Raw genomic sequence first — 13,749 nt, forward strand, 5'->3', positions numbered from 1 at the left:
GCACACCAGCTGCTGTAGGCACCTTTTATATCCATCGATCAACAGAGCTGTTCAGCTGAGTAGTATGCATCTGAAAGACACATTATTTATACCATGATTTGTGATATTGAAGTCATAAACATATACAATTTAAATATATATGTTATTATATTTATATATATACATATATTATCTTGCCATAGAGTGGGATTGAACAGTCAGGAAAGCTACTTCTGTTAATGTTTCCCTCCTTGACAACTTATGACGTGGAAGATACAGATTTGATCCCGTTTCAGGGTACTGGCTTTAGGTTCATAGAGCAAGATTAATTTTTTTTTTTTTAACTCCTTTTCTGCAAATATTTTTACTAAGACCCAAGTTTCACCCTGCTCAGCATCTACATCTACGCTTGCAGAACTATACCCCTGTTTGAGTGGGATTTGTATTTTGCTCATGGGACTGGAGGGAGTTTCAGACCTTTTCCTCCCACCGTCCCTTTGCTACACCAACAGCAATATCCTCCCCAGCTATCACAGAGTCATTATCCTCCCCAACCCTTTTGGAAGATGCTTCCACAAGAAGTGTAAAAAACCATGCTTGTATGAAACACTCCCTGCAAGCGTATTAGCCTTTGAAATGCATACATTTAGAGACAATTAGATCTCCTGCTAGATAGCTAGGTGCAGCACAGCCAACATCTGAACACACAAAAGCAAGAACTGTAAGAACAGGAAACTTCTGCTGCTCTACTTTAAAAAGTTTTCTTTTTTTCTGTTTTTGACAAAATGCCAAAAGAGCATCTTAGCATTGGATTCCTTTCTTATCTTTCCCAAAATAAAATCTAACCAAAACTCGCAGGTTTAAAAAGCAAAACAAAAAACCAACCCGCAGATGTGAACAGAAGAACCATAACAACTTATTTCTACTTTCTCATTAAAATACTGCAAATAATGGCCTATAAGGATCCTTCTGAGTGTATCGCTAAGGTTACATAAATGCTATTTACTTTGGATGGTTTTTGTTTCTCCCTCCTAGTTCTTTTCTTAGCAAAATTAACTTTCAAATCCCAATCAATTTCCCTGGCTACCATAAAAATAAACTTAAGATGAAACTCAGAAATAAAAAGCCACCTCCCCCTCCCCAAACATTCACCCTGTAGAGCAAATTATGAAAAACAAGCCATTGACAAAAAGCCGAGCAGATGCTCCCTGCTTGCAGTCCTTCCTCGGCAATGTGAAATAAACCCAACAGATGCCTCTCTTAATTGAGCACATGGATTACATACACACATGCACTCTGTCCTGCTTAAAACAAAACACACACAAAAATCAAACGGGAAAACAGCCAGAGAACTCTTCCCAAAACCCAGGCAAGCAGGAATGCTAAGACCAAAAAAGACTCTGCTCTTCCTGCTCGAAATAAGACAGGAAACCGTATCTATAGGCAGAAGGGAGTTGAAATCCATTAAAACCCGTGGACTGATTATGTAGATCCCACAGGGTAAAGCAGGTACAACACAACAACACATGCTTTTGTGTATCCACACAGGAGAGAAGAAAAAAAAAAAAAAAGAGCTTGAGTTTACAAGGAAATCTGTGAATATTTACTGGAGGCAGTACTGCACTACACAGCTACCAGAATAGATCACAGATCCTACACAGGAAAAACAGGAGCTGTGCCTGCTTCCACACAGGAGGAGATGGAAAGCATATGTGAATCTATGCACGTGTGCACATCCCCAACTCCTTGCCAAAGAAATTACAAGCAAACTAGCTGAATACATATCATGACCTGGATTTAACCCACAACTCTGGCCAGAAGTTCTCTCACCAGGGCGCTGCTGCTGCCTGCCCTCCAGGTGAGAACATACATGTACTCTGGGAGGAGCTCTGGGTCCTCCTGGGCTGCCAGGGCTCACTGGGACTTTAGAGACTCCCCAAGGGCTACAGATAATTCCAGGACTGTAAATGCGCTGACAAACAATGCCTTATAGACTTCCCAGAGCCAACTATGGGCCCTCACTAACTCCTCTTAGGACAATTTGCCCTAACCATGGTTTGATTATGGGTTTGGCTTGAGGACTGCACTTAATTTGGTTTCCCGATTTAAAAGACCACCCAAACTCACTTAAAAACAATGTGAATAAGCAGCAATCGTAAGATCAGAATCCTGAAACACTCAGAAAACTTCAGTGTTTGCTCCTATTATAATTTAACAGAAACTATTTCTCAGCTATAGACAGAGCCCAGTTTCAGGGCCAGGCATTGTTGCTGCACTTTCAGCTCCAGCCCTGCAACATTTACCTCTCTGAGCTGTTTTCTTATAGGGGGAAACAGCCGCTGGGATAAACCCGTAACTATAGCACCCACTGGTGCTGAGACAACACGCAGCAGCACAGCACTGAAAAGGCAGCAAAGGGGAGGGAGTTTAATTAGCTCAAAAGAGGGATGCTTGGAGAAATTACGCTTGATGCAGACCTGCCTAAAGTGGGATACAATGCAAAGCACATTTTATCTTGCACAGTACTTGTCCAGCGGCAGCACTCAGCCTTGGGAGAGCTGCAGGGAGAGGCTGAATTAGCCACAGTGCAATTGCAAACATCCAATCCAGCAGATAATGCAATCTCTGTAAAAACACATTTCAAATACTTGCATTGTGTCTCAGACTTTTCATTCACTCATGCACAGCAAGCTGTGGAAAATCTGAATTACAGTGGCTTAAGCGAAATAATCTGTTTACCTGTCATTCCCTTATCTTGCATACCTGATTCATGAATACATACTGATTTTACAAATCAGATAAGGCACTCCCAGCACATTTTGCTCACAATCCAAATTCCAGTTGCGGAGAATTGTCATAATTCAGCGGCCCTTTGCCACACTTCTCTATTTTCACAACTTGATTTTATGGCCTCTCTAGAGAGTCAGCACCAAGCCTTCCCACCCTGCTCCCTGCTCTCTCTGCTAAAGTTTTGCCAGATCAGCTCCCGAAGCCCACAGGCAACAACCTGCCGCTCTGCTGGCCAGAGACACTTGTCCCCAGTCATTCTCCCACCTGCTCTAACCCTGCCTACTCTGCTCCCAGACAAGGTCTGGGCAGTACTGTGACTCAGCTCTATAAAACAACCTTTCCTCTGCCTCCTCACTCAGAAGCAGTATCACCACTGCCATCTGCACCCCTTATCCTGTGCAGCTGTGTGGCTCTTTTCTGCAGCACTGCTGTCTACCATGCTGCAGATTTAGGACAAGACTCTCTCCAATTCACGTGTGTAGATAAATAATTTAAGGTGTTAGATCAACTGTTCATGTGTAGTGTTTGGTTCTGGAGACCAGCATATGCTTTCTCTCTTTCCCTTTAAAATCCTGATGCAAAGCATCACCTTCCCACATGTGCTCCCTTCTCCAAGGAAAGCTTGGCTCCCTCCTCCAGTTCACTGTTCAGCTGTTACGAGACACAATGGAGAAAAGACACAAAGTTGATCTTCATACAAGGTACATCCAGTAACCCAGAGACCTTCTCTGGCTTCCAGTATCCCACCATGAGCTGCTTGCAGGCTTTATGTGGCTCTCCAAGCCGCTGGGCAGGAAGAAGCCAAGGAAAAGTTTTCAAATGCAGGGCAAAGAGCTGGCTGGAAAATAACTTCTCCCCGAGCTGTTATCTCAACATCTTCCTGCGATTACCACGTAAGTATGAGAGGGGAGACCTGCAAGCTAAGGGCTAAAACCTTCTTTATGTCCTCTACGATCACTGTGCCATCTTTCCTCCTCCCAGTAATGGGGATGGTGGCTCAGCCTTTCTCTAATTCTGCAGCTGACCCAGCCTGCAGGCTGCTCTGCAGGACAGTCCTAAGGTGCAGAACAGCACCTTGTTCACAGCTGTATTTTGCAAATAGTCAGATAAACAAGGAAAGCGTGCAGTTTAAGGAGAGGCTGTTGGTGATAGCATTTTTTTATCTGCGCTTTATGGCTTATTTGTTGAGTTGTTGCTGGCTTTACAGCGGTTTGTTGATTATGCTCTTAAATAACTGCCTAGAAGGTCAGAGAGGCACCACATTTGTTTTTATAAATTAAATTAAACCAACTCATATTTAACATCCAAACAGATCCGGTGAGAGCTAGGCTTACAGCTGGAGAGCCCTCATGAGCCAGAACAGGACCTGACCATCCCTGGTACCATGCAGCTCCCTGCACTCAAACATATGGCTCCCACGACAGTTTGTGAGCAGGGTTGCTGAGGCCAAAACTCCTGGTACAAATATGAATCATTATGCATTCAAGGTTAGTTTTCTATTAATGCTGTTTAATATTTGCTTTACAATTTTTGCTTTGGCAGAAAATGCCAAAGCATTTTTTTTGCACTTGTTTGTTCTCTAGAAGACTGTCAGTGAAGAAACACAAGAGAATCTGAACAAAATATATTATGAAAACAACAACATAACAACAAAACAATAAAAGTATGATAACTGCAGAAGAAATATCCCTGCTCTAAATCACCTCTTTCAATTCAGACACCAGGTCCTGGTGCTAGCTCTTCAACAGCTCCTCCTATTCCCACATTTCCTTAGACCAAAGCAGCTCTTGCCTTCCTCCAAGCCGCTTCTTTCATGAAGTTTTTACGCCGATTTTCAACATAGTAATGGTATTTATGTTTTGTTGTAAGCTGCTCAGGAGGAAGCTTCTGAAGGTCTGCAAAACACCGGACAAGATTTCTTGAGCTCACTTACATCCCCATAAAAGGTAAAAATATCCTTTGTAATTACAAAAAGCTGTTTTTCCAGTGAGACAACATGGGCAAGGAATGCTTAAGACAGATCTATTTCATCCCATATGTGATGTTCCACAATCTGGCAACTTCAGATGATTCAGATTCATTTGGAGCAAGTTCCCCCATCCCCTGACTACAGCCATCCAAACACAAAACTTCTAGATCAGGCCAACCACACTTCTAGATTGACTCAAGCGCACAGAGTTTCTATGGGGTTCATGAAGAAAGGCAGATCCCTTCAGCTCTGCTCCATGGAGAGGCAGCTGAAATAACAGGGCAACTCTGAGAGGATCAGCACCATTAACTGACAGCCGATGGCCGTGACGGACTGGGCTGTGCAGGATGCATCTTTATAGCTGCACTTTCAGCTGGACACTCATCCCGTGTCCTTCAGCTCCCTCCCTTCAGCACCGCTCTGCTCACACAAGAAGGAGTTAACGACACCAACGCGCCTCGAGAGGATGTTGTGAGGATTCATTCATATCTTTCAGATTCCTCGGGAAAAGCAGCTGCGGAAGTGCAAATTATCGTTTGCCGTTCCCATCTTATTGTTTAAATAGCAGCTCAGTGTAAACACTATCTGGGAAAGCAAAACGGCCGTGCGCTAGTGTGCGGGGCCGAATCGCTCCCTCCTCTGGCACCCGTGCTGGAGGAGCGCTTTCCTTGCGCTCGGGCCCAAAGCGGGTGCATTGTGCTTCCATGGCCGCTTCCTGTTTGTCACCTCGTGACATCATTTCCTGCTTCCTGCCCGATTACAGCTGTGCCAACTGTTTTCCTCAGGCCTCGACCAGCTTCCCACCGCCCCCCTTTACTTCCCAAGCAGAAACACCGCAATAAACACCAGCCTTGGCACAGCCGTGCCGCCCCAGTTAACCTCCCCGCTGCCACAGCTTCATGCAGGGAAACCAAACTAGGCGGGGATGGCTGCAACGCGCCAGCGATGGCCACCACGCAGCTGGCCGTGGCATTGACGCCTCCAGCGAGGCAGCCCCACGTGAGGCTGCCCACATGCTCGAGGCTCGATCCCCTCGAGGTCGACGCGGTTGGGAGATGGGGTTTGCGGATGGAGCTGGGCAGGCCTCGCCCCCAGGTCCTACAGCTGCGGCCCCGGCCGGACAAAAGCACAGCCGGCCCCGAGCAGTGGCGGCGCTTCCCCGCAGGCCCGGCGCGGCGGGCAGGGCACGGCCGGCAGGGGGCGCCCCGGCAGCGCGGCCCGCCCGCGTTACAGCGGTCACTGTGGGAGAGGCTCTGTGTTTATCACCCCTGCGGCTGAAAGGCTTCCCCGGACAGGATCTGCGCGGTGGAAAGCAAACACCCTGCGGTTTTTAAGGCCTGGGGAACAGGGATGTGGGAAGCGCTACGCAAGGGCCCTTCGGTAAAGCAAGCGCTGTGCCTCATGATTCACTCCCCAGGCCGGCTGGACGTGGCGCCTGTGCTCCTGCATTTTTCTCTCTTGCAAGGATCTCTTTGCAAGGCCCTCTCATCTAAGTGCTTTGAGAGTAGAAGGTAATACTGCCAGTAATCGATAGCTTTAAGGCACAGAATGCATCAAAGAAGGCAGGCTGTGTACTGCTAAGCAGAGGTGGTGTTCTGGATGGCACGGTGAAGGGCAACCATCCATAGAGCAGAAGACGCATCAGTGGAGGGTTTGGTCTGGGAAATCAGAGAGCTGCTGTAATGACATGGTTGGGGAAGGGGTGCTCTGGGTTGGCTCTGCAGGTGGGAGGCCGAGGAACACTGCTTCTGCCTTTGTGAGTTCTCATCTGCTGTGTACACAAATGCATCTGTGACTCTTGCTTGCGTGTCCACCTGCAGAAAGCCTACAAGCCTGGTGCTGCCAAAGCTCAGAGCATGTGGGGGAGAGATCAGAACAGCTCAGCGACCAAGCTGCTGCCTGAAGCTTGAGCAGATTGAAGCTTAGCAGGATGCCAGCACATGGCATCTGGCTGGCGCTTCATCATCTTACATTTCACCTACCACAGACAAAACAAAGCAAAATTCACCACCACCACAATAAAAAGCACCTCTGTTCCTTCACCTTCTGCCTGCCTTGTCTAAATATTCAAAGCTATTTGAGGAAGGAACTATTCTTTGCTGCAGCATAAACAATACTCAGGTGCATCTGAACCACAGCACAGGAAAGACCCTGGACATCCTGAACTACAGAATGAAGACAAAGTGGCCGTAGCTGTTGAAATGAAAGCTGATTTCCCAAGCTGACCCTAACTGAACATGACAAATACATGCTTTTACTACTAAAGCATCCAACAATAAGACTGTACCAGTGATTTCAGAGCAGCATAAAGCTTTATGTCTATTCTATTTGCACAGTGTTGTCAGAAGTCTGAGTGGGCAATGGTAGCAGGGCACATTCTGTTCATTAACTGCATTACAAGCTATCCCACCACACGTAACTGTGGGGCACATTGCTGGGAATAGGCAGGAGAGAAACAGATCATACCACGCTAATCCAAACTGGCAGCGTGTGGGAGTGGGTGAGAGTTCTGGTGCTGAAGAAGTTCTTCATTGTGTACCAGCTATGACACAGATTTTATCCTTGGAATCCTAAGCGGCTTCATCTGTGCTGGAGGGCTGGGAGAGTAGTGGGAAAGGACAGTAAGTACTTGCAATAGATCCATAAGCTTCGTGCATGTACACTCAAAGCTCTTCTGGAGCCAGAAAAACAACTTCTCTGAGCAACACTATACAGCTGGTAGAAGTTTATGGAGTGCTCACAGCCTGTGAGTACAGCACTGGGGCAGCGCAGGATCAGATTAAGCGGCAGAAAAATGCCTGCCACAAGAGGCACCCTAAGAGCAGAGCTGTGCTGTCTCTTGGAACTGCAAGCCCAGCAGTGCACTGCCCCTGTGCAGTCTGTTTAATGGGGAATAGAGCAAGGGGGATGACAGTTAAATGCCCTGTGCTGCCTGGCCACAAGCTTGCACTGTTACTCTAAGCAAGTTTTTTTGGCCACAGGGACAGCTTAGTAACACTGGGAGTACACATGCATCATTGCTTGATCACAGATTAAAGGTACCTGCCTGAAGTGCTTTTAAAAACAAATAAAGGAAAAAACCCTGTTTTTAGAGAGCTTTGCACAGCTCTTGGGACTGCAACAGCAAGGTCACAAGTGATTGATATATAAGAAGTCCATACTGCAATGGAGAATATACCCAAGGTGTTGCGGAGTGCTGCCTGCAGGGAGAGGTGCTAGGCTGGAGCCAGAGCAGAAGAGTGTGTCATAGAACTTATGTTACAGTATAGACAAAGGGGGGCAACTTGAGCATTTCCAATGAGACCAAAAAGCCATCTCCCTTCTCCCAGGTCTGTAAGATGTGGAATAGACTCTACTCTTTCAGAAACCTGGGAGCTCCCATGGAGCCAGAGACTAGCTCTAGCCCCAAGAATTGCCCTGAGGTAGAGAGTAGCCCAATTTATAATTTTCTAGCACTGGATGAATAGGTCCAAACTGCCTTTGCATTAACCTGTGCACATTGAGCTCATATCTTCCTCTGGTTCTCTGCTTTTCTACGAATAAAAGCATTGCTGGACAGTTCCAGCATGCCATTCCCTATCACCCAGACAGATCCCATTCTGGAGCATGAGGAAAGCTTGTGCTAACAGAAGAACAAGCAGTGAAGAGGCAGGGCACTCAGCTTTGACTTCTCAGCCGACTTCATACTTCGTACTTGCACCGGCTCCAATAGAGTTACATGAGTATGAATCAGGATCACAGGAACACAGGATGAAGCATCTATTCCCTTTCTCCTCCCTGCACCTTCTGTTCAGGCTCTGCACTACAGCCTACAGTGGGGGGTAGAGCTTTGAGACCCTCTGTCAGCACAGGCTGCCTCTCATTGAAGACAAACACCTCTCTGCTCTGTTCTCCACCTCACTGTCAACACTGGGGGATTCACCAGAGTTACTGTAAGAGCACAAGCTGAAGGCAGTGCTGAAAAGCCTTGTTTAAGCTTCAAAAAGATTTGATTTGCTTTCCTTAAGGAACTTCACCATGGAGCTGCAGGTCCTGTGGGTATTTGTTTGTTTGCTCTTTTTAAATAAATATCTAATTACTTCCATCCATCCTCTTTGTATTCCAGGCCAGCAGCTGATAGTGACGTTTGAGAAGGACTACATAGGATAAACCTTTGTGCTCTTGGGCCACTGAGAAGCTCGCTTGTGATCTCTAGCCTTTTCCACTTGCCCTTCCTTGTGGAGAAATTCCTGCTAGCTGAGGATGACATTCCTGCCAGACTCTGAATATCATCATATGGAGATCTGCTCCCACACAGAAGGGCGCAGGAAAGATGATGTGCTAATGAGCTACCTTATCCCTGCTGTCAGTTCACTGAGTCTCCCTCCTCCTCACCCCTTCCTCTGAACCACAAATGTAATTGCTTTCCAGCAGCACTGCAAAGAGCCCAGTTCATCTTCAACCCTGAAATCTCTCCAGAGGGCAAAGTCCTGGCGTTGTGCTCCAAATTATCTTGTTTTTTCTCTAGAGAAGAGGGAAGGAAATACCAACCAGGGCACCAGTGCAGCCAGACTGATTCATTGAAAGAGGGCCAGCATCCCTCTTGCCATCAGACTACCCAGGCTGTCCTGCCAGCACTCAGCAGGCTATCGCACGCCTGTTGCCACCGTGTCACTACTGCTGCTATTCTGCTTGGCAATATGACTAGTGCCTGAGTCTGCTCCCCCACATCCTTCTCAATACATTGCCTGGTGCAGTACTTAGCAACCAGCAAGCAATATGATACCTAATAAAAAAAAATGTATATCCCAATGCTTAATTTATCTCTCTTGCTCCATAAGAAAATAATTCTTGTCTCTCCGCCATTAAATATCTTTGACCTACCTACTGCACCACAAATATATATAAAATATGCTGTCATCTTCCAAATAAGCAGAGTGGTGTCTCTTGAAAGGTTCACTTGAAGATTTGCCTTGGCACATGGAGCATGGGAAACGAGCGGTTCAGTTGGACCTGGCAAGCTACTTTCTCTCCCCTGCTCTTTCCAGGTGTGAAGTGGGGCTGATACTCACTCACCCACTTCTGAGAGGGACAGTGTGAGGCACTCATGTGCCTCAATGAGTTACACTCAATTAGCCAGAGTAAAAAAAGAGTTCGGCGCATTACTAGAGGATACTGATGCAATGTCAGAGCCTGCTCAGGCAAGAAGAATGCACAGATTAGAGCATGGTCAACATTATGATTCCATCATGATCTGTTGAAGGCATCAAATCATTTCAGGTATCCTGACTATCAGCATCTTTCTTCTACATCATCTCTCAACACACAGATTAGAGATTGCTGGGAGGGCAATGGTTCTGGTTAATGTCCTTGGAAATGAATGAGTTATGGCTGCTTTCTGAGTAGTCCAGTCACAGACTCTGATGTTATTTGTTAAGTCCAATGCACTAAGTGACCAGCAGACACCACAGAAAATCTGAGGAATTCAGCTTCTAACTGTTTTGATCCAAATTTTTTCTCAACAAAGGCCAGTGCTGCCACCAGATGCCCACCCCCATGGATTTCTCACGTTTTAGGATTCCTTTGTGTTCTTTACAGCCAGTGCCCAGGAATCTGATGCAACCTTTGCTAAGTATCTCACCAATACTGTGGCATGCCACAGTGACCCTTCTGCCCAGAGACTGGCTCCACTCGCCTCACCACACACTGTAGCGTGAGCAATATGCAAAACATGCTAGCTGTTACACACCCATACGATGACACCTTTCTTCCATTACCACCAGCACAGCACCTTGTAATTCCTTTTTAATTACTCTCAATCATCCTGTGCCACATATATGTCCAAAGAGCAGCCAAAAATAGCTCAAGGAAAACAGGCAAAATCAGCTACAGGAAAGCAGATGGAGATTGACAAGGGAGTTATTTCTCATCCAGAAGTTCTGCTGGAGTCTGGTTTTGACTCTTTTTGGGACAGAACCCATCATTGCATGAGAAAAACCTCACACCTGCTGATGTTTGAAAGAAGAGGCATGGCAGAATTAACTGAATGTTCAGCACACACCAAGTCACCCTGGCTCTGTTGTATTGTAACTTGACAGGAGGAAGAAAAGTGATACAGTTCTTGGCTTAGATTTCCTTGCTTTTATTTCTATCACTTGACTGCAAGAAATGCAACTCATAGGTTTTGCATTAGTTGAACAGATCCCTCTGCAGCTGCCATTTCAGGACACTTCATCACCATGCAGCAAAATCTCAGTGTCTGCACGTAGTCTGCCTACACAGGTATCCACCCACAATTTACTCACCCATGGCCAAGCCCTTCACAAAAACAGAGCTGTCTGCTCACCCATTGAAATCCAAGGGCTAAGAAATCCACAGGCTCTGCTTCACTGCTTTGCACGATATGCCAATGCAAACTTGGAAAGCCATTTTAATGAGATAGATAAAGGAAAAGAGGAATGCTTGGAGGCGGATGTGCCCTCTGAACTGCTGTGCCATCAGTTGTTAGCTCAACCTGTTGCATAGCAGTTTGCACGCACTGCTCATTTAAGCTAAAAATGGATACACACAAGCCAGCAAGTGGGTCTGGAGGGGCAGTGAGAAAAAGAAGACTGAGTGGTAAGTTTTCCACACGAAGCTGGAAGAGAACGGCTGTACACAGCCTCACTACTAGGAGATCCTGTGTTATAGGCTCCACAGGAGGTAATGAAACTGGGGACAGGACAGGAGTAGGCGGCCAACAATTCAATGAGAGATGAGTTATTAAACAGTTCCTGAAAATCAGTCTGATCACCTCAGCCATCTCCAGGAGTAAGAAAAAGAGGTGCTGGCAGGTTCAGAAAGATCCTTCATACCTCTGACTCCAAAGGCATCTGTTACGCACAAACTCAAATTAAAGAAGTCACTAACTGCTTAATTTTAAGCACATGATTAAGCTCAGCATCAAGGAATTTAAACGCATTCTAAACACATTCAGTCTTCACAGAAATACTTTTTGTGTGAACAATTGTGATCGAATCCTGCTTTGATGAGATCCTTACTTTCTTGTCTTAAACATCAGGGGGTCTGATAATAAGATTGCACAAGGAGATGGTCAGTTCACAAATGGGAATTCTACTAGAATCAAGACTAAAATGTAAGAAAAAGCCCTCAGTGTAGTGAAACAGGATGCATGTATACCCCACAAGAGTAAGAATGGGCAGTGCACCTCTCAGTGTGCAGAAAACAATCCCATGTTCATTAGAAGCTGGAATGCAAGCAGCTCTGCAACAGCTTTGTTACAATGGTCTGGGGGCTGTGGGGGTAAGAGTTTGTTTACTTACAGGTGGGAAGGAGTCAAGGGACTGGTTTCTATCTGATACATACACATAACAAAACCGCCTTTCCTCAGCAGTGCAAACTGTACCAAGACGGGTTTCACGCATCGTTCAGAAGGCCAACTTTGTCAGCTGTTGTCCTGGCACCAGCACAGCATTCTTGCCTCACAAAAATCTGGCTGGACCTTATGTAACCTCAGGCTACGGGTAGTAGCAGCATTAGTAAACAGCTGGTGACGATGCCTCTGCTTTGTGTACAGCATTCCAATTTAATCATTACATCATGTACCAGTCACTTGAGTTATGACTTTGATCTTCCACTGACACAGCAGTGGACCTCCAGCACTGCGCAGCCAGAGTACACACAGCTCTAGGAAAAAATTCCCCAATGTCCATACTGTACAGCTCACTGGCAGATCTCACGCTGGCCATTAGCAAGCCAAGGACCCTGGTAAAATTTGGATCCAGATTGCTCCAGATCACATTACATATTGCCCTGTGCTGCTGCAACCAGCTGAGTGTTTCTGGCAAATGAGTGCTGCAGGTGAGGTACTGGGGTACCGAGTGACTGATTTCAAGCTGATTATTTGTAAAAAGTATGCAAGCCACATCAACCTCAATTCTTCCTCTTTTCCATTTTCCCAAAGAAGTCTCATTTATTTTCAAGCTGCAGCAAGTCTGTAGATTTGCACTATCTTTACTCCAGTCAAAGCAACTGCACTTCCATTCTTATCTGCTGGGTTTTTCACTGTCAGTATGCAAACATAAATAACTAGACAGGATATTTGGCACTGGGAAAAGATCACAGCACCTCAAGTCATCAAAGAGCTGCCGAGAGCTGACAGTGGCGAGTGGCGGTGGGGGAAGTCGCAAGGAAAACTTGGTATAAATAGGTGAACTGTTGAATTCAGCATAGCTATGATTAGCTTGTACTCAGGTCAGTTCCAAAAAGCACAGCATGTAGCAGGCTCTGGGATACAACAAGATAGAAATTCAAGACAGAAGTCCACAATGGAATTATGTCATGGCAGAGTTGGAAAAGGTTGGAGCCAGGTCGGGGTCAGTGGCGGAACTGGAGCAGGCAGAACAGTCTTGTAGGGAATATAGACAGGCCAGAGTCAGCCAAGAGACATGCAACATCAGGACATGGTCAGCGAGCGCAGGAAAATGTTCAGAGGTTGCTGCAGCTACATGTGCAGAGAGGTTACCCAAGCAGATGTGAGAACATGGCAAAAGTAAACATCTTGTTCTGCCAATGTTGTGTGCTGGCTTTGGCCACAGAAACTAAACCACAAGCAAAGCATGACACATATCCCGACAGAGCAGAGCTTTATTTCCTGGTGCCCACAGGCTAATAGAGGCTGAGGAACTCCTATGTGTGGATTGAACACCTTCACAAGTGATCTTAACCAGCCAAGAGCTGACACTGCCAGCCTGCATTACTTTGCAGCCAGTCTCACTGCTAGCCTGTGGCCCTGCACCTGTCCTTCAAATCCCCATGTCCCCTGCACAGAAGAGCACACAATGCCATGAGAGTCACTTTCCTGTGGCCTCACAATTAGCACCGAGGAGCACAGAAATGCATAGTCAACACTTCCCACACATGGCAAGAAAACCCACCTGGAACATCTCTGCACCTCACCAAAGCTGGGGAGCTACTCCTCCTTACTGGGCATTTGACCTGCAGGCTGACAGCAGCCCACATTTGTGCTGGAA

This window comes from Lagopus leucura, unplaced genomic scaffold (assembly GCF_019238085.1).
Source record: "Lagopus leucura isolate 7727_CA_CO unplaced genomic scaffold, USGS_WTPT01 Super-Scaffold_1, whole genome shotgun sequence".
Classification (NCBI taxonomy): Eukaryota; Metazoa; Chordata; class Aves; order Galliformes; family Phasianidae; genus Lagopus; species Lagopus leucura.